At 39.8% G+C, this 26,356-nt stretch overlaps 1 protein-coding gene across 6 annotated transcripts in view; it reads right to left on the bottom strand.

Annotated features, from left to right (window-relative positions):
• Nucleotides 1–26,356, bottom strand: part of LOC147683571 (galactose-3-O-sulfotransferase 2-like) — a 692,139-nt gene that overhangs the window by 333,977 nt on the left and 331,806 nt on the right. For 2 of the 6 annotated variants that reach the window (XM_086943976.1, XM_086943973.1), the window contains exon 2: nt 19,766–19,911. The exons of 2 other annotated variants lie outside the window; for them this stretch is intronic. The gene's annotated coding sequence lies outside the window, so the exon portion shown is untranslated. The remainder of the gene's footprint in view (nt 1–19,765; nt 19,912–26,356) is intronic. 2 more of the 6 variants (XM_086943974.1, XM_086943977.1) reach the window with 1 other exon arrangement.

The following is a 26,356-nucleotide window of genomic DNA, read 5'->3' as shown; positions in this document are numbered from 1 at the left end:
AAAAAACAAAGGACTCATTCATCTGGAAATTTTTTACATACCCTGAGGGATTAAAAAAGGGGAATGCACCAAAAGTTACTTGTACCATCTGCAACAGTGAGCTGCCGAGGGGCAATCCAAATAAAAAGTATTCATTTAGTATTCATACTATGTTGAGGCATGTAAGGAATGTGCATCCTCATCAGTATGCACAGGCATCCACCAGAGCCTTGGCAACTCAATTACCACCTGCTGTCCCCTGCTCTTCATCTGGAGGGGCATCTCCTGCTTCATCACAACTCAACATCCGGCCACTTTCAAGGATGTGCATCTCTGTTGCAACTAATGCAATGAAGTACTTTGCTACGGAGAGCAAAGTCTGAATTTAATGGAGCTGAAAATTCACAACCACCAATGCTCCCGGCAATAATTGTTTTCATTTAATTTTTTTTTGTTCCTGTTGAGCACTTTATGGTTAACTTTTTTTTGTTTGTTAAAAAAACAACAAAAAAATATAAAATTGTTAAATAAGTACAAAAAACACTACAAAACGAAAAAGACAAAAAACAGTTCTTTTCAGAACTCACCTCACTTCTCCATGAAGAGCTATATGTCTTATACACTGTGTCATACTTTTTTTGAATAAATGTGTAGAGCATAAATGAATGACTGAAATGACTGAGTGTAGGGGAGGAAGGGACAAATGGAATGAGTGAGGAAAGGGTAGTATGGTGAGTGAGGAAAGGGGAGTTAAAGAGTGACTAAAGGAGTGACGGAGTGACAAAAGAGGACTAAAGGAAGAAGAGTGAGGGAAGGGGAGTGGGAGAAACAGAGTGAGGGGGAGTGAGGAAAAGGGAGCAGAAAAATGAAGGGGTGAGAAATACAGATAGGATAAAGTGCACAGGGGGAAAGGGATAAACAAACGGGAGTAAGTGACATGGAGTGAGGGAGTGAGAAAAGGGGAGTGAAGGAAAAGGAGTGATGGAAGATGAGTGAGGAAAAAGTACTGAGGGCGGGTGCAAGGCAGTAACAATGAGAGAATGGGTATGAGGGTGACGAAAGGAGAATGAGACCGAAGGAAGGACATTAAGAGAGAGGAAAGGGGACTGAGAGATGAAGTAGGAGTGAAGCAAACAGAAAGAGAAAGACAGGAAGGGTGAGGGAGAAAAAGAGAGAAAGAGAGTGACAGAGAAAGAGAGAGAGAGCAAGTGACTGAGAGGGAGTGAGGTGGTTACACTGAATGAGATAGAGGGAGAGAAAGAGAGATAAATGAAATGAAAGAGAGTGTGGGAGTAAAGGAATGGGAGTTAGCCAAAAACAATGAGGAAAGAAGAGTAAGGAAAAGGGAATGACGGATGGAGTGAGGGAAAGAGAGTGAGGGTAGGGGAGTGAGATGAGCAAAGTAAGTAGAGTAACAGACAGAGTGAAGAAAGGGAAAAAGAGAAATAGAAGTAAGAGAGTGATGAGAAAATATATTTTCTTTGTTAAACTTTCCTTATACGTAATGAAAAGTAAATAACATATTTTTTGTGTGAGAAGCTGGCCTGATATATGATGTTTCCAATTCTGGAACCACCTTGTATCAGTCCAAACAATCCCTTATGGTGTCTGATTGTAAGTCAACCTTATAGACAAGCTATCCTAGGGGTAGCATGGACTAAGCAGCCTAGAAGGCTAAACTCAAGAGGTTGTGTTAAGCGAGCTGTTTTACCAATCACAATCCTGTAATATCAAATGAAAGGACACCACAAAAGTATATATTAGAAAAATAATCCCCAGTACTCTTTATGAGCAAAGGGGCACAAGCGTTAAATCAAAAGCACAGTGTAACATACAAAGTTGCACAATTATGGATGAGGGCGGGTGGCCACTCAAACCATATATTAAGAAAGTGGTATAAGAGATACCAATCAAACAGTGGTTAGGCCTAGGGCCTAGGGAATCGCTGGGAGCAGTCGGGACTAGCAATGCTGAAGTCGGGAAAAGCCTGCGGGATTCGGGTGCAGCGCTTAAAGCACACGCATGCACGAATGTAAAGTCACTGGTGTGTAAAAGTTACACAAATAGAGTTTAAGGATACTTCCGATGAACCTAGAGGGACAAAACTTTAGACACAGACCCTAGAGGTGTGTACCAGTGTGGGAACACTGGCGTTGCTGTGTTATCTCACCCAGAGGAAGCGGGTGCATAGGGTCGAAGTGGCGTCAGGTTTCGTCACGCAGGTTGTTGGTGCTTGAAGCTGAAGATGCTGCAGGCAATGTGAAGGAGAAGTGTCCGGTGTGATCCAATGGTGGATCAGAGTTGTAAAGTACCTGAAAGCAGAGGGGACAGAGTCTGGGTCACTCAGCAGTGACCAGGGTGGAACCAGGACGGAACCAGGCAATGTCGGGCACAATCAGGTGGCTGTTGTGGAGCTTCTCTCCGCTGCCACGTGGGCCCTGGGGCATCTGCGACGTCCAGGAGCGGGTCACAAGCTGTCCTATGCAGGTTCTCACCGTCGGCGCTGTCGGCTTCAATATTGGAGCAAACAACACTTGGCAAGAGCAATCCACGCAGGACTGGAAGATTGCTTCTTACTCGGACCAGGAGGGTCAGAGCAGGGGCTCCTTTTCAGAGGAGCAGGTGCAAGTCTGGAGCAACAAGAATCACAAGTCATATTTAGGTTTTCGCTGGCACAGGGGCCACAAGTCAGCTGGCAAGAGACCAGGCCAACGCGTCGAGCCAAAGAAAGCAGAAGGGCCCCACGCAGCACTTGTCAAGTGTAGAGGGGTGAGCTTTGGTGCAAAAGTGGCTCAAGGCTGGGGCTTCTCAGACCCCGGTGTACAGCTTCAAGGGTCACTTGTGGGCTGCACGGTCAGCGTCTCGTGGTCTTTTCAAGATGGCGTGCCCCACGCTTCCGGTCGCATCCACGGGTCTCAGCTCTGCAGGGACTGTGGATCGGGCTATATGAAGGCAGGCAAGCTTGATCTCGTCGATCTCTGTTGCTCGAGTTCCGGCGGGAACTGCAACAAAGCTGACGTCGAGGTGCTGGATGGTGCCTGTTTGCACAGGGTGTTCACTCCTTGACCACAAGGGAGATTCTTCATTCTTCTACGTCGAGTAGGAAGTCGAAGGGTCCAGAGTTTTGTTTCAAATGTTTCATCAGGATAATCTGAGTGCGTTGGCACTGCTCCCATTCTTATACCAATCTAGGGGGCTGGATTACCTGCTAGGTCCCCTCCTATGGGTGGGACCCAGGAAGGGGATGGATACACCCCTTTCCTTTGATCCAGGCCGCGCTGGGACTGAGGCTGGTCTGCCCCAGAACCGGTTTGGCCAGATTATGCAAGGGGAAGCCTTGTGCTCCCCAGGCAGTGTCTGGTTTCTTTCAAACCTCCCTGCTACAATCCACTATCTCCTGTCTGGGGTGGTGTGACACCTCCCTGTGACAGGAAAGCCTTTGTCCAGGCCTCCTGAGTTTCGGTCGGCAGCAGGAGGTCAGACTTGTGTCTGTGGCAGAAGCATCCATTTTGTGGATCTAAGGCTCTTTTAAAATCAACCGCGTTTTAGCAAAGTAACATGTCGTCTCCCTCTAGAGGGGTGGGATGCTACCCCGGTCGCCAGGACTGGCGCGGGGGGTAGTATTCCAAATCGTATGACACCTTACACGACATGTTTTGATAAAGCCAAACCAAAGTTAACAGATAACCGCGAGGATTATAATGCACTTAATGGTATATGGTATGGCATTATCCCGGAACAGCTTAGGGAATTGGTCTCGACAGCTGCAGACAGGTTCAGCTCATGCTAGAGCACCATCTCACATAAAACCAAGCACTCTGCCTCCAGGATTGTTAAGGCCTGCCATAGGAGTGACTGATAGGTATATATGTGTCCAGATAGGTTTAGATATAGGCATACTATATCTAAGCAAGGGGTGATTACACCACCTTGCCCCAGCTGAGTGATCAGCCAGTTGTGTCAATTTTAGATAGCCAGCCAGGGGTGGCAAAAGATATGCTGCAGCCCCTGGTAGGCCTTGGATTCACCTATGCCCTGGGCACCTATAGTGCTCTGTACAGGGGCTGATAAGGTGACCCAAGCCAATCTAGGTATGCACCTAGGGTACATGGAATCCATTTTACAGAGAGAGCAGCAGATAGCCTGGGGCCCTGATTAGAGGGGAACCAGGCCAACTAAGTCGAAAACCAGCTAAACACAAGGCAAAAATCTGGGGTAACCATAGTCAGGTAGCCACCTTCCTGCATTTTGTAAAATTAAAATCTGTGAAAGAGGAGAAAAAAATGAGTTATAATATATATAATATATATTTCACAATACAAGAGAGAAGGAAGGAGATTAAAAGTCAGGAAAGGGGACTGAGAAATAAAGTAGGAGTAATCAAAACAAAAAGGTAAAGAGAAGAAGGGTGAGGGACAGAGAGAGAGTGAGACAGAAAGAAAGGGAGAGCAAATGACTAAGAGGAAGTGAGGCGGTTAGACTGAGTGACACAGAGGGAGAGAGAAATGAAGTGAAGGTGAGTGAGGGACTAAAGGAATGGAGTTAGCAAAACTGAATGAGGAAAGGGGAGCAAGGGAAGGGGACTGACGGATGGAGTGAGGAAAAGAGAGTGAGGGGGAGTGGGGAAATGGGAGCAGGAGAAAGTGAATGGGAGTGATGCACAGAGAGGAGAATATGAAGTAGAAGAAGAGGAGTGAGATTGAGAGAAGGGCAGTGACAGTGAGGGAAGGGATATAAAGGTGAGGAAAGGGGAGTGATGGAAAAAGAAGCATTTAAGAGAAAGGAAAAAGAAGTAAGTGAGAGAGAAGGATTTATGGAAAGAGAGAGAAAGGAAAAGGAAGACTGGTAGAGAGAGAGGGAGACAGTAAAAGAGAGAAACAGAGGGAAAGTGAAGGACTGTGAAGTAGTAAATCAGTTATACTGACTTACACAGAGGAACAAAATTAGACACAAATGGAAAAAAGGGTAGTGAACGAAAGGGAATAAGAAGCTGAAAGAAGTGGAGTGAGTGAAAGTCACTCAGTGATCATATGAAGGAAAGAGAGTAAGGGGGCAATGACAAGAGACTGATTGATACAGCAAGACAAGGGTAGTGATGGAGGAAGATAAGAAAGAGAAGTGAGGAACAGATAGAGGAAAGAGGGAGTTGGACAAGACGAGTGAGGGTGAAGGAAGAGTACTGATGGTGATAGAAGCAGGGTACAGGTGAATGAACGGGAGCAAGTAGAATGAGGGAAGAGGAGTAAGATGAGTAACGGTAAAGAAGTAAGAGAGACAGTGAAGAAAGGATAAAGAGAAATAGAAATAAAAAAGTAATGAAAAACAATTTTTTTTTGTCGTACTTACCTAAATATAATATCTGTGGAAGAGAAAAAACAATTGAGTTATAATATATTTTTCACAATCCAAAATACAAAATAATTTGTACAATATGTATATATATTTTTTTTTGCTGTTCTCAAAATATATTGAATTTCACTGAAAACAGTGAGTTCAATACTCATCATATGACAGCGGGCAAAAAAAAACACAATCGAAAAGATTGTGTTTAAAAAACCCATTCAATATTTTCATTGACAATGTAACAATTAAGAAAAAAACATATCTTAAATGTCTTTTTCAAACAGCAATTTCAGACATAAGTATAGAATGTGAAAAATATTCACAAAGTAATAAAACAATACTACTTCTTTCTTATACACTGTAAATAAAGTAATGTCCAAACATATGCTAATAACATTTACTCGAAATAGTCATTTGTTTGTGATACTATTCCTCATGGCCAAATAGTATCTGCAAAATCCTTAGTTTGGAAGTTACTTAATAGTACTCTTAAACATCCATCTCCCAACCTTCTGAAACAAAAGCACTCACATCTTTTGGACCATCTAACAATGGTTATATCTCCACCCGATAGCATTTATCATGAACATAGAACCTTAAACAAATAGCATGCTATCAGAACCTCAACATCATTTGGTATGCCAATCGTACTCTTTTCATCCTTTATTTCACCAAGGAGCTGTATACCATTAAAATAAACCTCTAGAAGGGAATAAAAAATATCATCAACATCTTCAACAACTACAACAAATCTAAAACACCACTGCCTCACTCATGATCAACATTTCAAGTAATAGTCATATCACTCACTATATGATACACTTACACTACCTCTATGACAAGTTTAAGTTTTGTTTTTATCTTGATCACTCTGACTTATAAAGTAATTCTCAGCAGCAGATTAACCTTTTTTTTACATCACAAATTTTTCTAGGCCAACTGTTTTCCCTAAAATTTTGGGTTGTAAAAACACTAGGTAAGAATTTGGTAAGTCAAAAGGCAAACATTGTTTACAAGTTAATTGAGTGTTATTACAATGAGTCCAGCCTTTTGTACATTTTAAGTAAGCTGTATAATGTCCTGATGTTGTAGAAGAACCATCATGGAAAATAATGGCTACAGTTACAAAAGTTCTTCCTGAAATTGATATTTGAGAAGCCACAAACTTTTTAATTAAAGTTGTCAATTTTGTTCCATCAGGTCTGCATCGTTGGAACATTAAAAATACATACTGTCCATATCTTTGTATAAATAATGTTGATAACATTTCTGAGTTACATTGGGAACAAACCATGTTTTGATTTGCTTCTCTAACTATATTATTAAAAGTCACTGATTTGCAGTCTGGTAATGTCAAATATATAAATCTTTCTGTGTCTATTTGAGTACTACTTGAAAACAAAGAATCATCACAGTCATGTTGCCATTTATAAGATACACCAAATATATTTTCAATATCTATACCTTCATCTTGCAATACAACAAGCATATACATAAGAAATTCCTGACATTCTTGCTGAATATTCTGTGAAAATTGATTTACTCCAGAACATATGTCTAAAACATTGCTACATTTCTCAAACACAGAATTCAACAAACAACAAAATCTTTGATTCTGATTTTCAATAATCTGTTGCTGTAACGTTTGAAGAAAAAAACAACATTAACCAATATATTAGCATAGCAGTTGACCTCAGTACTGTTTTCAAACTGAAATCCAACAACCTCTTCAATACTATCCTTTTTACTTGTAATTACTGGTTCATCTAGTTTTTTTCTTTTCTCTACAACCTCACTACAATTTTTCTCCAATCTTCTTTTTCGACGTACCACAACCTTTTCAAATAAAGGATATTGAGGTAAATGAGAAGCATATTCTCTTCTTAACCTATTATACTCTTTTACACAATTCAGATCTGCCCTAGTCTTTGTCTCATCAAAATCAATCAAGTATAATCCAGATAAAGTTCTGACTCAAGATAACGCAACATATGCCATACCCTCTTTGAACACAGTGCTTCCAATATTCACCAAAGCACTATCTACACTCAAACCTTGCGATTTATGAATAGTCACTGCATATGCCAAACAAACAGGAAACTGTTTTCGGCGGACATATCAATCTTTTACTAGCAAAAATCGAGTCAAACAATGACTCAATTGTTGTACTTCTTCAATATCATCAAATTAGATTTTCATAATTTCAATCTAATCTCTATTTGGGTAATTCAGAAAACCAACAATATATCCCATTGCTTCATTTACTAAACCTCTTTCCACATGTAAATTACGTCGTAAAATTATCCGACAATTCAAACATACATATAGATTCTTTTCGAAACCAGCCGTTTTAGATACTTATTTCTCTAAAGAATCCAGTTTTGACTTAAACTTTTCTGTCAAAATAATAGTAGCTCCTTCATGCTCTATTCTATCAACAGCTTCCAATTTTAAAATTTGTGGATTTTCTAACTTCAACATTTTTTCATTGAAGATTGCACATTCTTTCAGAGTTGGCATTAAGCATATCACTGATTTACTTTCAGCAATTTTTCTCTATATATTCTCTGCACCAACATTTTCCTTTGGAAACAAATTTGAAAGTAATCGTGCCTGTAAAGCTTCTTTGCCATGTTCACTTAGTTTTCCAATTCTTATATCTTGAAGAATACTTTAATAATCAGCATCCTTTGCTTGACGCATATTTTGAATGAGTTCTGAATATTTGAAATATGACCAAATATTTACATTTTCAATGCTTCCCAGGCACTTCCTGGTATCTACATGTGTAAGGGTTTTAAACATTGGTTGTCCTTTCACAGGAGTTAGCTGTAGTAGATCTCCAAAAACGATGACGTGTTTTCCTCCAAATAACACATCATATTCTTTTTTAAGAATTTGTTGCATTCTTAAATGCACAAAGGCAAGCATTACATTTGATACCATGCTTACCTCATCAATAATCATTTTTTTGAGGACTCTGGAAACTTTACAACAAGCTTCTCCAGATAGCTTGTGGTATTCTATTTTATTATTGTGCTCTACTGGCAGCATCAATAAACAATGTAAGCAATCCCTTTAATGTTATGTGCTGCCAACCCAGTTGGAGCGGTAACAACACAAGAGAGTGACGATTCAGTTCTTTTCTGTCGATAAGTTGTAATTGCTTTAATTAGAAAACTTTTTCCAGTTCCTGCTTCTCCACTTACATACAGTCGGACAGGTTTAAATGACGTACATGAGCACTCTTTTTTCTCATGACATAAACCATGCTCAATCTGCTCTGTCACTTCATCGAATGTTTGGTTTTGCTCAATATTTAGTTGTTTTTCCAATTCTTCTAAGTCTATTGCATCCTCCTGAGCTTGTTCCATTGCTCTTTCCACCTCATCCATGGCAGTGGCTGCTTCATTTTGGATCATTGGTCCTCCTAGTGGATCCTGACTCAACGAAGCAGAACTTTGACTGTCTTGAGAACTGTCCCTAGCAATCTCTGCTGCAAATGTAGCTTCTTGCTGTATTTCCTTGTTCAACATTTGGAGATAATTAGTAAAAACAGGACATTCTATAGTATTTTTGATTGCATTGAATGAATCTTCATAACTGAGAAAATCTCCAAGTAGTTCCTCTTCTGTACGCCATGGCTTAAAGAGTTGCAAAAGAGCTAAATAGTAAAATTCCCTTTTGTCAGGAGTTTCGCAACTCAGTTTTCAATGATTAATCAAATGCCCTTTACTTTGTTTCACCAAACATCCTTCAGATCCAATCACAGCATATACTCCTTTATTGATATCTTCTGTAATTTTCTTCTTAAAAGTATGGCTTTGCAGTACCTTATAGAGACAAACATTCTCAAGATGATTACTTCTATTTGGATAGTATGTAGACAACATATTGTCTTCAAAATATCTATACTGTTTGATTCTCTCTCTGCTAAATACTCAATTTCTTGTACAGATTTCAAAACTCGGTTTCATGTTCTTGCAAGACCTAAACTCACCCAAATGATTGTTCTAGATTTGGCATATAGACTTGCAGATGATAAGCGATCTGAACATTCATATGCTCCGATTTCTCGATGAGACAACATCTTCAAACTGAAGCTGTACAATTTCTTGCTTAGGCTCTTTTCATGAGAAATTTCTTCCCACATTTCCTTTAGTTCTGTCTTTTCAGATTTCGTAATGTAAGAAGTTACCTATCGAGCCACAGCAATGGAGTTGTCTGCAACATATTGAATATCCATGTTTGCATTCCACATGGACAAAATGACTGGGTTATAGTCATTTATATACTTTGACTCTTCATTTCTTCTTAAGTTGTAGGTATTTTTTGGTGATTTTCTTGTCACAGTCTGTCGCAAAGATGACATAAAATTGTTCACTCTTCCTTTTGATATTATTGGTCGTGGAAATCCAAAACAACATTTTGTGTAGAACTTGTCCTTTGATTTGTATTTTCGAGGACAGTATTTTCCACAACGATGGGTTTGAAACCACAAGACTTGATGTTTTAAATTCTTTTGTTCTGTGTTTTTAGGAACAGCACATATTGAATACTGTTCAATAAAACTCATCACTGTCTCATCCGAATCTGTTCCAAATTTGAGGGCATCTTTGATCCATAGCAGCATATGTGTGTGAGGAGCACCTCTTGCTTGATAATCCTTTCTCCAAAAGAAATCCAGAACCTCTCCAAGAGGAGGATTTTTTTATTTGTGATAAAAGACATCATAGCTTCAAATCTATGATTGAAATACCTGTTTAAATTAACTGGATCCAAAGAGCACAATTCTCCAGGTGTCTTGTATTCTATATTTTCTATGTTTGCATTTGCCTCTGGAAGAAATTGAAGTAAATCTTCCCAAGCATACTCAGCACAGCTTAGAGTAAGGAACCATGTAGGAGTTCCTAAGTTTCTTAGCATACATTTCAATTCCCCATGACGACGTACCAATACTCGTTAGTACCACACTGACATGAGATTAATTAGCTGAGATTCCAAAACAATGTCTTTCTCTTGGACTTTATTCATAAATTCCCCTGCTGAAACATTCTGCAGATGTACTCCACTTTTTAGTATGTGGTTCACTCCATAAGAAAGTCCAGACAAATCACTCTCAAACAGAAGATGAAACAAATATGGAATACATTGTCGAAATCTTGGATCTTCTGCATACAATCTTGATGTCCGGTATTCAGATGTTAGTATCTGCACAGGTCTGTCATCATATCGTCCACCTTGACCTGTTGGAAGTAACTGAGGAAAACAACGAGCTTCCAAGCTTTCTTCCCATACACTAATGGGACTTCCTTTTGCTTCTTTCATTTGGAATAACTCAATAGCATTCCCCATTACTTCTTTTGAATGCAGTGGATGAACACTATAATGTTCATACATTTGTTCACTTCTGGACACATCCACTTTTTCAATTTGTCCAGCTGACAAATCACTGTCTTCTTCTATAGTTGTTTCCTCTTCTCCTACATATAGATTTTTGGAGTATTCATTGTTTTTTACCAAATACAACGTTGCCTTTTTGACTTTCCTAACATCCACTAATTCTTGCCAGATTTTCTTACTCTTCGTAGGTATGCCATTAACTAGAATAACTAGAGGTTCCTCTTCCACATTTTCAACACCAATTGTTTCAATATTTTCTTTAAATCTAGAGGCAAATATACAACTCTTCCCTTTAATCCTCTCTGTAAATCAGAAGGAGGCAATTTCCCTGTCTTAGGCTCCATACGAACAATAGCCTGAAATGGATGCACACATTGAATCAGAATAGACTCATAAATATTTAAATCCATCAGTTCAGAAGGAATATTTACCAACTCAAGATTATTATGTACAGCTCTAGCTGGCATTTGTTTTCATTTAACGTATTATAACAATATTTACAAATACGTTGATCAGAACCTAAATCAAAACAATCCTCTACCAACAAATAAGTTGCAAAATCCTTCAACTCATTATTACTCTCCTTTTCACTTTTTAAATATAGATCAACTAATCTGGTCTGATTTTTATAATGAATTCTTCTACAACAAATACAAGACAAATTGGGCCTTTCTACTGAAATGACCTTAAACCTTGTAATTTCTTGGTCAAAATTTTCTGTACTAACATTTTTTGCATTTTCTTCCACATTTCCTTCTATTGCTGTTTCAGTTTCTGCACTGTCCTCTTTTTCACAAAAGTAACTAACTTCAATTTCTTTTAAATGTTCTTTACATCCAAAACAGATCCATGTAAAAGAGCACAGTTTAACTGTTTTAGTTTAAGTGCTGGACTTTTTGCATAATACATCCTTCTCACTAATTTCCTCACTTCAGTATGATGCACTGCTAACATCCTAAAATGGTGAAAAACACTCTGGCAAACTTTTTTTAGAAAGACAAGCCAGAGAATGATCTTGCAAACCCGTTTTTTCTCTCACTTGGCAGGGTCTAATTCTTGCAACATCTTAACCATCTGTTTAATACTTTTCTTAGTATACTTACGTAAGAAATTGCGGGAAAAATCAATTGAATCCTGTTGTGCACTACAAATAGTACTACAATTCCAAGTGTACACTGGAGCCTTAGGACATCTCCGTAAAACTTCATCAACTAATACCTCTTCTGCATTTCTTGGGACAATTTTCTCTTTTTCAATCGGACAACCATCCTTCACCTCATATGCTCGACCACTGGTGTCAACTACATGCAACAAATTATTAGTGTGAAAGTAAGCCTCTTCATTAAAAAATGGCTCTGAACTTGAACTATGCTTCCATTCTCCAGAAAAAAATTACAAAAATTAGTTCTATTACTTACTCTTTTCCACTTACTTTTTGCTTTCAAAAGATTAATTGCCTTGTCTAGTGTACGAAGTCTATTGATTACTAAAATAAACAATTTCTTTTTTAATTCAAATGCCTGATCAACAATACTTTCAATTCATTTTTTTGCTTATAAAAAGCTGTTTTCCTTTTAGAAGTCTTTCCACTTTTCAATAAATTTAATATTACTCTGTTATAAAACATTCTCTCACGAATGTCGACAAACTGGCAGGTGGGGGCGGAGTCAAGATGGCGGGTTGACGCCGCTAGGTGAAACAGGCAGCACGGAGTAGCTCTTCCCGCAACTTAACTGCAAGAAACCGACAAGAAGTATCTACTGCTGGCGTATGAGCGAACTATACAGAGGAGAAATACTTTCTAAACTGAACGGCAGATCAGAGTAACATAATTGCCGAACGCGCGGAGGCCGCGGAATCAATGCTGCCAGCCACCTGTGAATCTCCGCGGGAAGCTGAACGCTGAACGCTAAAGGCTGCGTCTCAAGTGACAGGGCAGATGAGATACTGGACAAAGACAAAGCGACTAACTCTTATCATTTTACAAACTAACACGCCTGAAAAACTTACCTTTGGAGGTTTTGAATGCTGCAGCTATTCAATCGCCTGAGCCGCCTGGGCAGAAAGATATTTCCGGCGTGGAAAACAAGACAAGCCTTCGCCTCGCAGACTCACTGGCTCAGCTGGGCGGGTCTAGGATCTCTCGTGGTGCAATTGTGCACAGTTACAGCAGAGAGACGAACGCCGGATAGCACACGGGAGAACGATAAAGACACAGACATGGCTCCTAAGCTGAATACCCGATCTGCACGGACCAGCAAAAACAGCGGACAGGAGACCTCAGGTACTGTAAACGTCATAACCTCTAAGGGCAACTCTAAATCAGGCGAAAGCGTTAATAATGTTAAAGGGAAAGCGGTGGCGACAGGAACCATCGAGGGGGCTAAAGGAAGTACGATATCGGTTACAAGACAAGTAACTAGCCCGAGTGTGTTCGCTAAGAGGTCCGCTAAAAACACTGAGACTGAGCTGCTTACTAGCGATGAAGCAAATCTGAATACCACCTCAACTATTATTAACACAATGCCAAATTTGCCCGTAGAGCAGTCAGAGCATTCAGAGCTGCTTGAGCTTGTTGATTAGGTCACAGGCGAGGGGCAATCAGAGGGTGACTTCAACCAAACAACTAAAACCATGAACGGGGACGGAGCCAGGGATGGAGCTAAGGCAAGGTCTGACTGCGAGAAAGCAGTACCAATTGGAAACTATACAGAAAGCTCAAATGACATAACTATAGAAACTTCAGAGATTTTAGAAACTCCACAAACTCCACTTCCCGGCATCACGATAGGACTTGTTGTTATATCACCTGCCACTCAGCTGACAATAGACCCCAACATACCAACAGACCAGAATATAACCAGTACAACCAAGAGCATACCGATAGACGAAGCTGAGGCTAACGAGGATGGATCTAACTTTGAATACGAAGAGGTGTCTGAATGTGGGGATAGTGAGACAGAAACTACGTACAACAGACCGAATAATCTTAAACCATCAGCCTCAAGGAAGACTAAAAGCAAAGCTAGGAATAAACTGAAAAAAGCTCTTAGCAAATCATTGATCAAAGATACTTCCTCTTCTTTACCCAAAATCGTGCCAGAGACTAAGATCAATGTCGACAATAGTCCACTCAGAAAGTGGATACAAGCTAAAGGGGGAGTAAAGAACATGGCAATGAGGCTCTCTGGAGCTAGTTTTGAAGAAAATTTACATCAAAAGGGGGGCAGGAAACCGACACCGCGATTGGAGAACACTGCTCCATTAGCAAATACAGACATAATCTTAGATGAAACCATATCGCCAATCAATACAGCCCAGAATGATACGGCTACGGGCACATCAACAGACATGAACTTGTCTAGTACTACTTTAAATTCTCCAGTCGATTTAATTCGAGACCAAAGCCCCAAAAATTCACAGATAATTAAACTGGATATAGCTCCTAAACCCACGGTATCGAGCACTGGGACAGAGAACGATATAACAAATGACTCATTGGAAATGGTCCGATTTGATATGGATATGGAAATATCTAAAACAAGCCACATACCCGCTTCAGGTAATGTGCTGCCACCAAGTCCCCACAATACTGAATCTGCTAACCTGACACAAGATAAAACGTGCCCGAGGGCAGCAACTATTGAAGATCATCCAAGCCTGACAACTATGGATATGATAATGCAGACTCTTACGGCTCAAAGACAAGAAAGCCAGCAGCATTTCTTGCAGCTAAGAGAAGACAATACAAAACTTCAGGCTTTCATGAGAGAAGTATGTGAAAAGCTTGGGGGTGTTACACAAGACATGGAGGATCTTAAACAACATGTCGTGGTAGTCGAGGAAGGAACTACTCGCTCAGACGAGCTAATTAAACAACATGCCACACGGATATCCAAACTAGAAACAAGGTAGAGGATATGGAAAACAGGGCACACAGGCAAAACCTCAGGCTGTTTGGGATCCCGGAGGGGGCAGAGGGAGCTGATGCTAGGTCATATGTAGTGAAATTATTTCAAAAGGCGTTCAGTGACTTATTCGACTGGGACGGGCACTCCCAGCTACAAAGAGTACACAGACTTCCTCTGTTCCAAAAGAACAAAAATAGCAAATTTCCTAGACCTATCTTGATATATTTTGGAAATTTTTTGTTAAAACAAGCTGTACTACTTAAAGCTAAACCCAATAGCCCAGTCACCATAGACAATATAACTTTTTTCGTACGGTCAGACCTAAGTAAGGAAACAATGGATAGAAGGTGGGAGCTTAGAAAGTTAATAGATTCTTTTAAAGCTATCAATTGTACAGTCTATTTACAAGAGCCTGCTCGGCTCAAGGTGATCAATAATGGGCGGTCTTTCTTTTTTACTGACCAAGAAGAGGCGGTTATGGCTCTAGAAAAATTTACAGCTGAAAGACAGAAATGAAATTGCTTGCATGCAGGGTGATGGGTGCTTGTACTTAAAATGCAAGACTATGCAGGAATACAAGGGGGACTAAAAATGGGTTGAATCTACGCACTGCATGTATTAGTCCACTGTCTCATATATACAACTTTCATACTTCTTTTTTGTTGTTGTGTTTCTTACGGATATAACGAATAACTCTTTCAACAAGCGGGTTGAATCTATCTCCGTGTTTGCCATTTCCCTAGGCTGCCACTCCAGCGGCAGCAAGGGATAGAGGGGTGCTCCCCCCAAAGGGACTTGGGAGGGAAGGGAAGGACAGGGGTTGAGGAAGGGAGGGAAAAAACGGGGAAAAACTGTATTGTAAGGTGAAATATGGTGTGGGCAAAGTAACAAAATGTTTTAATAGAGACTTAATGCAGAGAAAAGACAAGGAATTTAGACATAAGCTATGTCCAAGACTAAATTGTTAATTTGGAATGTTGCTGGCCTCAATAGCAAACAAAAGAGGAGACTGGTTCAGGAAGAGTTGGGCATGTATAAACCACAATTTGCTCTTCTCTCGGGAACTCATATCAGTTACCAAGACAGGAAATTGCTCTCACAAACGGGGTATGAGCTTGTGGTTGTTCAACTTTGGATGCCTCCATTAGGGGGGTGGCCATACTAAAACAGAAAGGATTGGCGCTAGAAATTTTAAAAACATCATCAGATGCACGGGGGAGGTGGGCGATAGCTCAAGTTCAAATGGAACACAAGAAGTTTGTTTTATGTTTGGTTTACGGCCCTATTATAGATGACCCCAAGCTGTTTGAATATTTAAGAATTGAGCTACTAGAGTGGGAGGGTTAAATGTTAGTGATGGGAGATTTTAATTGTGTAATAGACCACAAAATCGACTCTACTGGACACGGTTCTCCTCGCAGGATGCGTAAGGTCAAAGCTGCAATTCTGGAACTAGGTAGACTGCTTAATATTGAAGATGTATGGCGCTATAAACACCCTAATCTAGCGGGGCACACATACTACTCAGCACCCCACAGATCTTGCTCGAGAATTGATATGGTGTGGGTGACCGATCAAATAGCGAGCAATTGTGAGATTAAACTGTGTCCAAGGATTACCTCCGATCACAATCCGAAATTACTAGAGGTCGAGAATGGTGAGCCGAGGCCAGATTTAAGACAATTTACATTCCCGAGATATTTATTGACTGACCCGGGCTTTGTGACATCCCTAAAAAAACATAATAAAGATTTCATTGAATTGAATATTAATTCAACTACAATTGATGTAGTTTGGGATGCATGTAAGTGCAGTATAAGGGGGTTTACTCAACAATTCATTTATAGACTCAATGCTGAAAACTGCAGAGCTACTAAAAAAGCTACTTCTAATATACTGTTAATGGAGCAGAAATTAGCTGACGAAACCAAGCTACTAAATGGAAACATTGAGAAGATAAGATTTGAATTACTAAAATTACAATCTTCTCTTAAAAAGACGCTAAGAGACAGATACTGTGCTAAAATACATAAATATAAACTAAATCAGTATGAAGGAGGAGATAGAATCAGAAAAATACTCGCATATAAAGTTGTGGATAAGAAGGCGAGAACCAAGATTAAAATGATCAAAGGGTCAGACTTACACGAATACGACCAACCAGAACTGATTCTTGGTCAATTTGCTAACTACTATCAGAATTTATATACTCCTGATAACACTCCTACCAGAGCTAGAATTACCCAATATTTAGATAAATATATGCCTGTACAAAAAGATACTGTTAAGGAAAAATTGCAACTACTCAACTCCAAAATACCACAATTTGAAATAAATGCAGCTATCTTAGCCCTACCACCGGGCAAAGCTGCTGGGGAGGATTGTTTGCCCATGGAATTATATAACACCTGTGCAGAAGAACTAATACCTCTGTTTGAAAGTGTCATCGTTTCGATAGACAGCTTGGGGAAAGTCGCCATGTCATGGAAAGTAGCCAAAATAGTATTCTTTCTCAAAAAAAAAAACACCGGAAGACTGTGGCTCTTACCGGCCGATCTCTCTGCTTAACACAGACGCCAAAATCTTTTCTAAGATACTAGCAAATCGCCTAGCACCTATCATGCCGACCCTGGTCAACTCACAACAACATGGTTTTGTGACGGGGAGAGATATAACGGCCCATGTAAATACAGCGATCACAGCCTTTGATGTCGCCTCAACTACTCTCACCCCACTCAGAATGGTTATGCTAGATGCCAAAAAAGCATTCGATCGAGTGGGGTGGGAGTATATGTGGGAGGCACTAAAGAACGTAGGTATTCAGGGTAAATACTTACAGTGGGTTTGCTCATTGTACGACAGTCCGTAGGCCAAAATTAGTTATGGTGGAAAACATTCAAGGAGCTTTTCTATAGGGAGGGGAACCAGGCAAGGGTGCCCTCTGTCCCCTCTGCTTTTCGCTCTTTCTTTAGAACCATTTTTAAATGCACTTTCTATGCAAGGAAATATTCACCCATTTCTACACGGCGGAGAGAGTTTGAAAATCACTGCTTTTGCAGACGACATTGCTGTATTTACCACAGACTTAGTAAAAGCTACACCTGAAATAATAAAAGAGGCTGCGCAATACGGCTATGTTTCAGGGTACAAACTTAATGTAGGTAAGACGCAGGTAATCGCTAACTATAAACCTCTGGAATCGATTCCAGGCTTATGTCAAAGTGCGATATACTTAGGCATTAGATTAGCATCCAATATTGATAAAATCATAACTCTAAATTATGATTCTCTCTTAAAGGAAACAGAAAAGTCACTCAAAAAATGGCATAAGATTCCGATCAGTCTAATGGGACGTATCAATCTAGTGAAAATAAAAATCTTGCCAAAGGTGACCTTTTTAGATCTATCCCTCTGCAACCCAATAAAATATTCTTTAAAAAACTTGAGGGTATCTGTAGCAGCTTCATATGGGGATACAAAAAAGCTCGTAGGGCACTGAAATTACTAGCACTGTCAAAAGAAAAGGGTGGACTAACATTTCCTGATTTTAGGCTTTATTTTTTAGCCACCTTCTTTTGTCGTATACGAAGTTTGATAAAAAACGACAGTTCGCTATTCTTTCACCGGCTTATGCTGGGATCTGAATGCAACCAATTTTTACACCGCTTGCATGATCCAAACTACTTCAAGCGAGTGAAATTTAAGTCAGCCAGGCACATTAAAAAATTTGGGACCAAATAATGACTACTGGGAAAATCCCCTTCCACAATGCAGAGCTCAGATTATGGGGCAATCCAGGACTTCCTGACATTTTCCCTGATGGAGCAGGTTCCCTTTGGAAGAGACACAGCATTAACACACTAGGGGACTTATATGGTCAAAACGGTTTCATGGACTTTGAAGCACTTAAAATTTTATATCATTTAAGGGATAATATGTACTTTAAATACATCCAGATAAGGGATCATCTGCTCTCTAAGATGAAAATTACGGAAGCAATAGAATCAGATATACTTATATGTCTATACTCTAATAAAGTAAAATCACTGATAAGTCTAGGGTACGGATATCTAACACAGGGTAAAAATGAAGACTATACGAAAATAGCTGCCAAATGGTCTTCCCGATTGGGTATGAATATCAATCCCATACAGATTTCATATTCTTTAGGTCATATAAACTTGATTGTCCAGTCTACAAGCTTGAGGTTACAGACGTACAGGACCATCACACAACTTTACTACACACCACAGAGAATAGCTAGTTGAGTACGGGGTAATCAAGTAAATAAGAAAACTAAGTGCCCGAAGTGTGATCAAGAAGCGGCAGGCATAGAGCATATGCTTTTTTCATGCCCAGCGCTCTCGTCATTCTGGAAAGGGCTGACTGAAATCTTAAATACCAAACAAATTGCTATACCACCATTGTCAGCACAACTGGTCTTACTAGATATCCAGGAAACAAATTGTCCCTATAAAGAACTAATAACTAGTATTTTTGCATGTGCCAGGTTAGTCATCGCTAGATTATGGATATCTAAGGATACCCCAGATGTCTTCGAGTGGTGACTCTTGATGAAAGAAATTAACACTATGGGACTGTCGCTAACAAGACATAGGGACCTGAAGGCTCTACAAAAGAAGGAAAAAATTTGGTTAAACTTTTTTGAATCATGATCTATATGAGCTTGAAAGAAAACGAGGCCAGCTCAAATATTGGTATATTATCTGTAAGATTTTATTTCTTTGTTCTACTATTTTTGTCAAAGATTAGTATTTGTCAGACCTCTGTTACTAACGCTCTTTGTCCCTAAATTGTTTAGCAATTCATATTGTAACTACTTATATACTTTGTTTTTTTTTAAACGTATACTATATGTGTTTTTTGTAGTCTTGTTCTTCCTTCAATAATAAAAACAATTTTAAAAAAAACAACAAAAAAACGAATGTCGACGAACTGATTTTTGCGTCTATTACTAGAGCCATTGTGATCGTCAGACACTTTTGCAACATTTTTCTTTTTTAAGTCTTTTTTCTTTCCTCTTACAGATGTTTTGTTAATCTTTTCCACATTATCCACATTTTTTTTTCTTGTAGTTAATTTCCTTAAAAAATCCTTTGTTGTCTTACCAGGAGCATTCTTCTTTTTCTCTGTACAATACAGTTTACATACATCTTGCAATTCTGTGTTCTTGGAAAATTAAGCCTGTTTATATTTTCTTCTTTTAGTATCCTTGGTAGGCATCTTGGTTTTTCTTTCTGTAGATAATAACAATCTATTATGAAGAAAAAAAACATGTTATAGACCACTACTAACATACTATATAGCAAGTAGAACAACTATATAATGTAAACACTGATTCACTTCATAAGTAAGATGAAGATGCAGCAACAGTGCCTGAGCAGAGTAGGAAATCATGCAGTGAGTGCTGTTTCTGAGTTTATGGCAGTGCAGTGGTGTTTTAAAATTGTTGGGTAATTTGCTACGAATGGTGTTTCAGGGTTCAGAACAGTACAGTACTGTTTAGACAGTGTAGAAAGTCATGGTGGGATAGATATTTCTGACTTTAGAGCAATACAGGTGTGCTTCGGCAGTGTATGGTATCATGCAAGGGTTAGGACTATAAAGCACTGCATGTCCTAAAGTCTAACTCACTCCATGAGTACAATTATTCACATGTCTTAAAACACATACACCGAGGAAGTAAAATGACTCATACTGTAGGAAATCTTGCTGGAAATATTCTTTCAGAGTTTACAACACTGCATTTGTGTTGCAAGAGTTTACAATATTTTTCTAGGAATGGAGTTTCAGGATTCAGGACAATGAAATAAATTTAAAGCAGTGTAGCGAGTCAAGGTGTGACTGAGAATGTACAAATGAAATTCACTGAAATTATTACTACATGCTACAGACACAGTTGCTTTAGCATTTCAACAGCACACCAAGCATCTAAATTGCACAGCATTAACACAATTTGAAAATTAAGAAGCCTGAACCACATACTGCATAGGACATTCCACAACTACATCACCTCTGGTCTCTACTTCAACCATTTCACCCTCTCTCTGCACCATCTTTTCTATGACTGCACCATCTCTCCCTCAGCCTGCAGCCCTACACCATCTACCCACTGTAGGTACCATGTCTGTGTCTGCTTACACTATCTGTCCCTCTGCCTGCAGCCCTACACCATCTATCCTCTGTGTGTACCATGTCTGTGTATGCTTCCACTATGTATATCTTTGCTTGAACCACCTCACCCTGTCTCTACACTATCTTTTCTATGACTGCACCATCTATCCCTCTGCCTGCAGCCCTACACCATATATCCTCTGTATGTACCTTGTTTATGTCTGCTTGCACTATCTGTCCCTCTGCCTACAGACCTCCACCATCTATTCTCTGTGAGTACCATATCTGTGCCTGCTTGCACTGTCTGTGTCTCTGCTTGAACCATCTCACCCTCTCTCTGCACCATCTTTTCTGTGAGTGCACCATCTGTCCCTCTACCTGCAGTCCTACACCATCTATTCTCTGTATTTACCATGTCTGTGTCTGCTTGCACTATCTCTCCCTCTGCCTACAGCCCTCCATCTTCTATCTTCTATGTGTACCATGTCTGTCTCTGCTTGCTCTTTCTGTGTCTCTGCTTGAACCATCTCACCCTCTCTCTGCACCATCTTTTCTGTGAGTGCACCATCTGTCCCTCTACCTGCAGTCCTACACCATCTATTCTCTGTATTTACCATGTCTGTGTCTGCTTGCACTATCTCTCCCTCTGCCTACAGCCCTCCATCTTCTATCTTCTATGTGTACCATGTCTGTCTCTGCTTGCTCTTTCTGTGTCTCTGCTTGAACCATCTCACCCTCTCTCTGCACCATATTTTCTGTGACTGCACCATCTGTCCCTCTGCCTGCAGCCCTACACCATCTATCCTCTGTATGTACCATGTCTGTGTCTGCTTCCACTATATATATCTTTGCTTGAACCATCTCACCCTCTCTCAGAGCCATCTTTTTTATGACTGGACCATCTGTCCCTCTGCCTGCAGCCCTACACCATCTATCCGCTGTATGTACCATGTCTGTGTCTTCTTGTACTATCTGTCCCTCTGCCTACAGACCTCCACCATCTATCCTCTGTGTGTACCAAATCTGTGTCTTCTTGCACTGTCTGTGTCTTTGCTTGAACCATCTCACCCTCTCTCTGCACCATCTTTTCTGTGACTGCACCATCTGTCCCTCTGCCTGCAGCCCTACACCATCTATCCTCTGTGTCTACCATGTCTATGTCTGCTTGCACTATCTGTGTCTGTGCTTGAACTATCTCACCCTCTCTCTGCACCATCATTTCCAATTTACAGCACTATTTCTATACCAGCATTTAATCAAAGCACTGCAGTTGTGTTGCAAGAGTTTTAAGAATGGAAATTCAGGGTTTAAGACAATGAAGTGAACTTAAACCAGTGTAATGAGTTAAAGTGGGACTGAGAATGTACAAATCAAATTTATTGAAATAATTACTACATGCTACAGATACAGTTGCTTTAGCATCTCAACAGCACACCCAGCATCTAAATTGCACAGCTTAAACACAATTGGAAAATTAGGAGGCCTGAAACACATACTACATAGGACTTTCTACAACTAAATCACCTAAACCATGACTCAGTACATGATTTTGGTGATTTAGCACACAGAGGGAGACAAAGTACAAACAGAGACAAAATGGTACACACAGAGGGTGGGAGACTACAGGCAGAGAGGGTAAAGATTGAACATGTAAGCGCTGTCTAACACACACCAGCAGCCATATCATAATAGGCCTCTGCAGACGCACATGAAAGTGTGCAGGCAGTGGGAGAGGGTTGGTGCAGACAGAGGGGAAGATAGTGAAAACAGAGTGAAAATGGTACAAGCAGAGGGCGTGAGACTACACGCACAGAAGAAAAAGATTTAACATGGCATCCATTTTGTATTTCTGGCTGCCATTTTGTTTGCCATGTGCTCTGCCCTACCTTTCTGTTAACTGTTCTTCTAGCCTGCCTAGACACAAACTATGTTCGGCATCCTCCACTTCATACATGCCCAGAAGAGCCTAGCTAATAGAATACACCTGCTACACTAATATGACTGCCAGACTATTTTTGCTGCTATATGGAGTAGTAATTCTCCTCACAGTTTGCTAAGCAAGCACATTTTACATGCCCAACTTAGTCATTTTGCATGCTTACATGTGCCAGGAGTGCCCCTCGGTTTTATGCTGAGTATATAACCCTCACATACATAAGGCCCCAGTGTTCTGTACTCTTTAAACTGCTTCATTCAATTGCTAAGGCCTCTATGAGACATAGTCTCAACTCATTTGAGTTTAATAAAAATTATCTTTTAAATTTCAGCTTATATGCCAACTTCTTATTATTGTGGGTTCAAAAGGACTAAGTATCAGTGAGACCCCTGAGGAGAATTAAGAAGATTAAGATGTCACCAATTGATGTCATTCAGCCAGATTCATCTAAAATGAATCTTGACACACAGTGTGATCTTAGACACATGACAATATGCCACACAGAGAGAGAGCTATAGTGCACACAGAAAAGAACATGATGCAAGCAAAAACTATATTTTATAGGCAGAACACAGCCCATATATATAGCAAGACATTACATTCCTTTCTCATTGCAAGAGCACACCCTATATCTTTATTGCACAGCATAGAGAGTAATTGGGAAATTAAGAGGCCTGACACACATTCTTCATAGGTCTGTCTAGCTTTATATGTCCTATAGTCTTATTCACTTCAAGAATACATCATTACCATATTTTTAAACACATCAACTAAGCAAATTATTCAGCCAGATCCATGTTAAATGAATCATGATGCACAGTGTGATCTTAGACACATAACAATATGCCAGACAGAGAGAGAGCGTGCACACAGGAAAGAACATGATGCAAGCAAAAACTATATTTTAGAGGCAGAACAGAGACCATATATATGAGCAAGACATTACATTCCTTTCTCATTGCAAGAGCACACCCTATATCTTCATTGCACAGCATAGAGAGTAATTGTGAACTTAAGAATTAAAATTCAATGGAAGACAGTGTCAGTAAGGGAAGATATATAAAGGTGTGAAAAGGGAAAGGAGGGAAAAAGAAAGATTTATGGAAGACGAGAGTAATGAAAAAAAACAGTGGTGGAAAGAAAGAGAAACAGTGAGAGAGACAAACACAGGGACAGTGAGGGACTTCCACATTAGAACACAATTGTCTTATTAACTTAAACTGCACAAACATAGATCCCCTTACAAATTATTAACTCACCTTTAAAAATGCTTTAGAAGATTTAGAACAGTGTCAATCACACACCAGATTTTCTTGAGCAAAATCTCTGAAATGTACCACAGACACTGCAACCAGTAATGGCACTGATTCCCTCTCATTTTCGACCCTTATTCTACATAACCAATCAAATTTCTTCCCACACAATTTCAAAACCAAACTAACATTTCAATTGGTTCTACCTTTCAACATTTGAATAGTCACATACAGTTCAACCTTCCCCCTCTGCCCTCTCTGCCTGTTACCATGGTAACACTCCATACAGCACCTGGGTGGCAAACAGGTCAGAAGTTCACAACTCAATGTTGCAAATAAATCCAGCAAGGCTGTTTGACCTTGCAATACACCTGCTTATCCAGTGCTATGTTACATTTGATGACTTTTTCCCAACCAATAGCATTTTTCCTTTTTAAAAAACATTAGCATGCACCCTAGTTTTCAATGTTAAGAAACAACCAATCATTTCTAGTTTTTCAATTGCACTGAATCTCATCCACATTTTTTTCTAAACTCTCAGCTTCAAACTGCCATTTGACTTCCAAAGCCCATCTGAGTACTACCAGATCTGCCTTAAAAATATTAAAAGTTTTGGATTATAGGACACAGCTATATTTTCTGGAGTAAATGGTATGCAGCAAATAGATGCTTTCTCAATCTTGAAGAGAGGATTAGGATGTCACCAATTGATGCCATTGGTAAAATCCTTTTTACATCTCCCACACCCTGACCTCATAATTGTGCACTGTGGTGGAAATGACCTGGGCACTTTAACTGGGGTAGGTCTGGAAATGCTTGTAAAGGATACCTTTGGGCAATTGATGTCACTTTTTCCACAAACTGCCTTTGTATATTTAAATATATGCCAAAGGCAAACAAGGAACTGGTCCAACCAATATTGTCCACAGATTGAGAAAGCAAGGAAACATGTGAATAAGTCTGTTTCTGCTTTCCTCTGAGACTATGGTATGGGTTCTATATACCACAACAACTTGCGTTACAACATGCAATGCATCTATAGGAGAGATGGTGTACATTTTACAGATGAGGGGAACAAAGTCTTCCTTTTAAACTTTAGACTCTGCATCGGTACTTACTTGTAGTTACAAAAAACTCTCAATGAACACAACGGCTCTTTTTAGAGCCACACAACATCTAAACACACAAACTTGTTATTTGAATGTATTTTTTTGTTTTTTATTCTTACGTGCGCGCACCGTGCGTGCACCTCGCATTTTTTTGTTGTTAAAAAAAAAACATTTTTGGGTCCTTCGGGGGTCCTTCAGGGACCCCCTGACAAGACCTAGGGGGTCAGGAAGACTCTACACTGCCTCCTTTACCACGTTCTCCGCTTTTGTTTTACACTCTGTTCTGAATCTACACAAAATGGTGGCTATAGGGTGCGAGCACCGTGCGCGCACCTCGCATTTAAAAAAATATATATATTTTTTTTTGTTCTTCAGGGACCCCCTGAGAAGGCCTAGGGGGTCAGGGAGACTCTACCCTGCCCCCTTGTCACATTATCAACTTTTGTTTTTGGCTCTCTTCTACCTCAGAAATACAAACTGGCGGATAGGGGTGCATGCATCGTGAGCGCACCTCACGATTTTAAAAAAAAGAAAATACATTTTTTTTGCCCTTCGGGGTCCTTAAGGGAACCCCTGAGAAGACCAAGGGGGTCAGGGAGTCTCTACCCTACCCCCTTTTCACGTTCTCCACTTTAGTTTTCATCACCAGTAGGTTATATATATATATTTATATTCACTGAAAAAAACCATAGGTTATAGACCATATATAGTTAGGAATTAGCATTTACAAAACCTTAATTTACTCGCACAAAACCATAGAAATTCGAATATATAGTTAGTTGCAATAACTATATATCGTGCACCCGCAATCCACTGCTGATGATGTCACATATTACATCATTCATGACATGTTTCTGTAAAGTTAAAATATGTCTTAAATATTGAAGAATGAGTGGATGTATAAGTGTCTGGATGAAGGATTTAGTAGGTGCATGACTGACTGTATGAGAGAGTGATTAAATGTGTCTCACTGAGTGCATGGGTTAGTGACTAAACTGTCTTAATTTGAGAACATTATATCTGTTGTTCTGTAAACTGCTGCATGTGTTGATCAGTAGCTATATGAGTAACTATATGGGTTATTGATTGGTTGCCCAAGTATTTGTATGGGAGAGTGAGTGTGTGCGTGTGGGTGTCTGGGAGGTGTGTGACTCTGTGCATAGATGTGTGAACAGTTGATTCACTAGATGTATGGGTTCAAAACTGCATGTGGAAACAGCTGTATAGGCGGTTGACTGTGTGCATGAGTGTATTGGTGAGTGAATGGATATCTCAGTGCTACATTTC

This window comes from Lissotriton vulgaris, chromosome 11 (genome assembly GCF_964263255.1).
Source record: "Lissotriton vulgaris chromosome 11, aLisVul1.2, whole genome shotgun sequence".
Classification (NCBI taxonomy): Eukaryota; Metazoa; Chordata; class Amphibia; order Caudata; family Salamandridae; genus Lissotriton; species Lissotriton vulgaris.
Note: the sequence above shows the minus strand (reverse complement) of the source record. Positions and strands in the feature narration are given on the sequence as shown.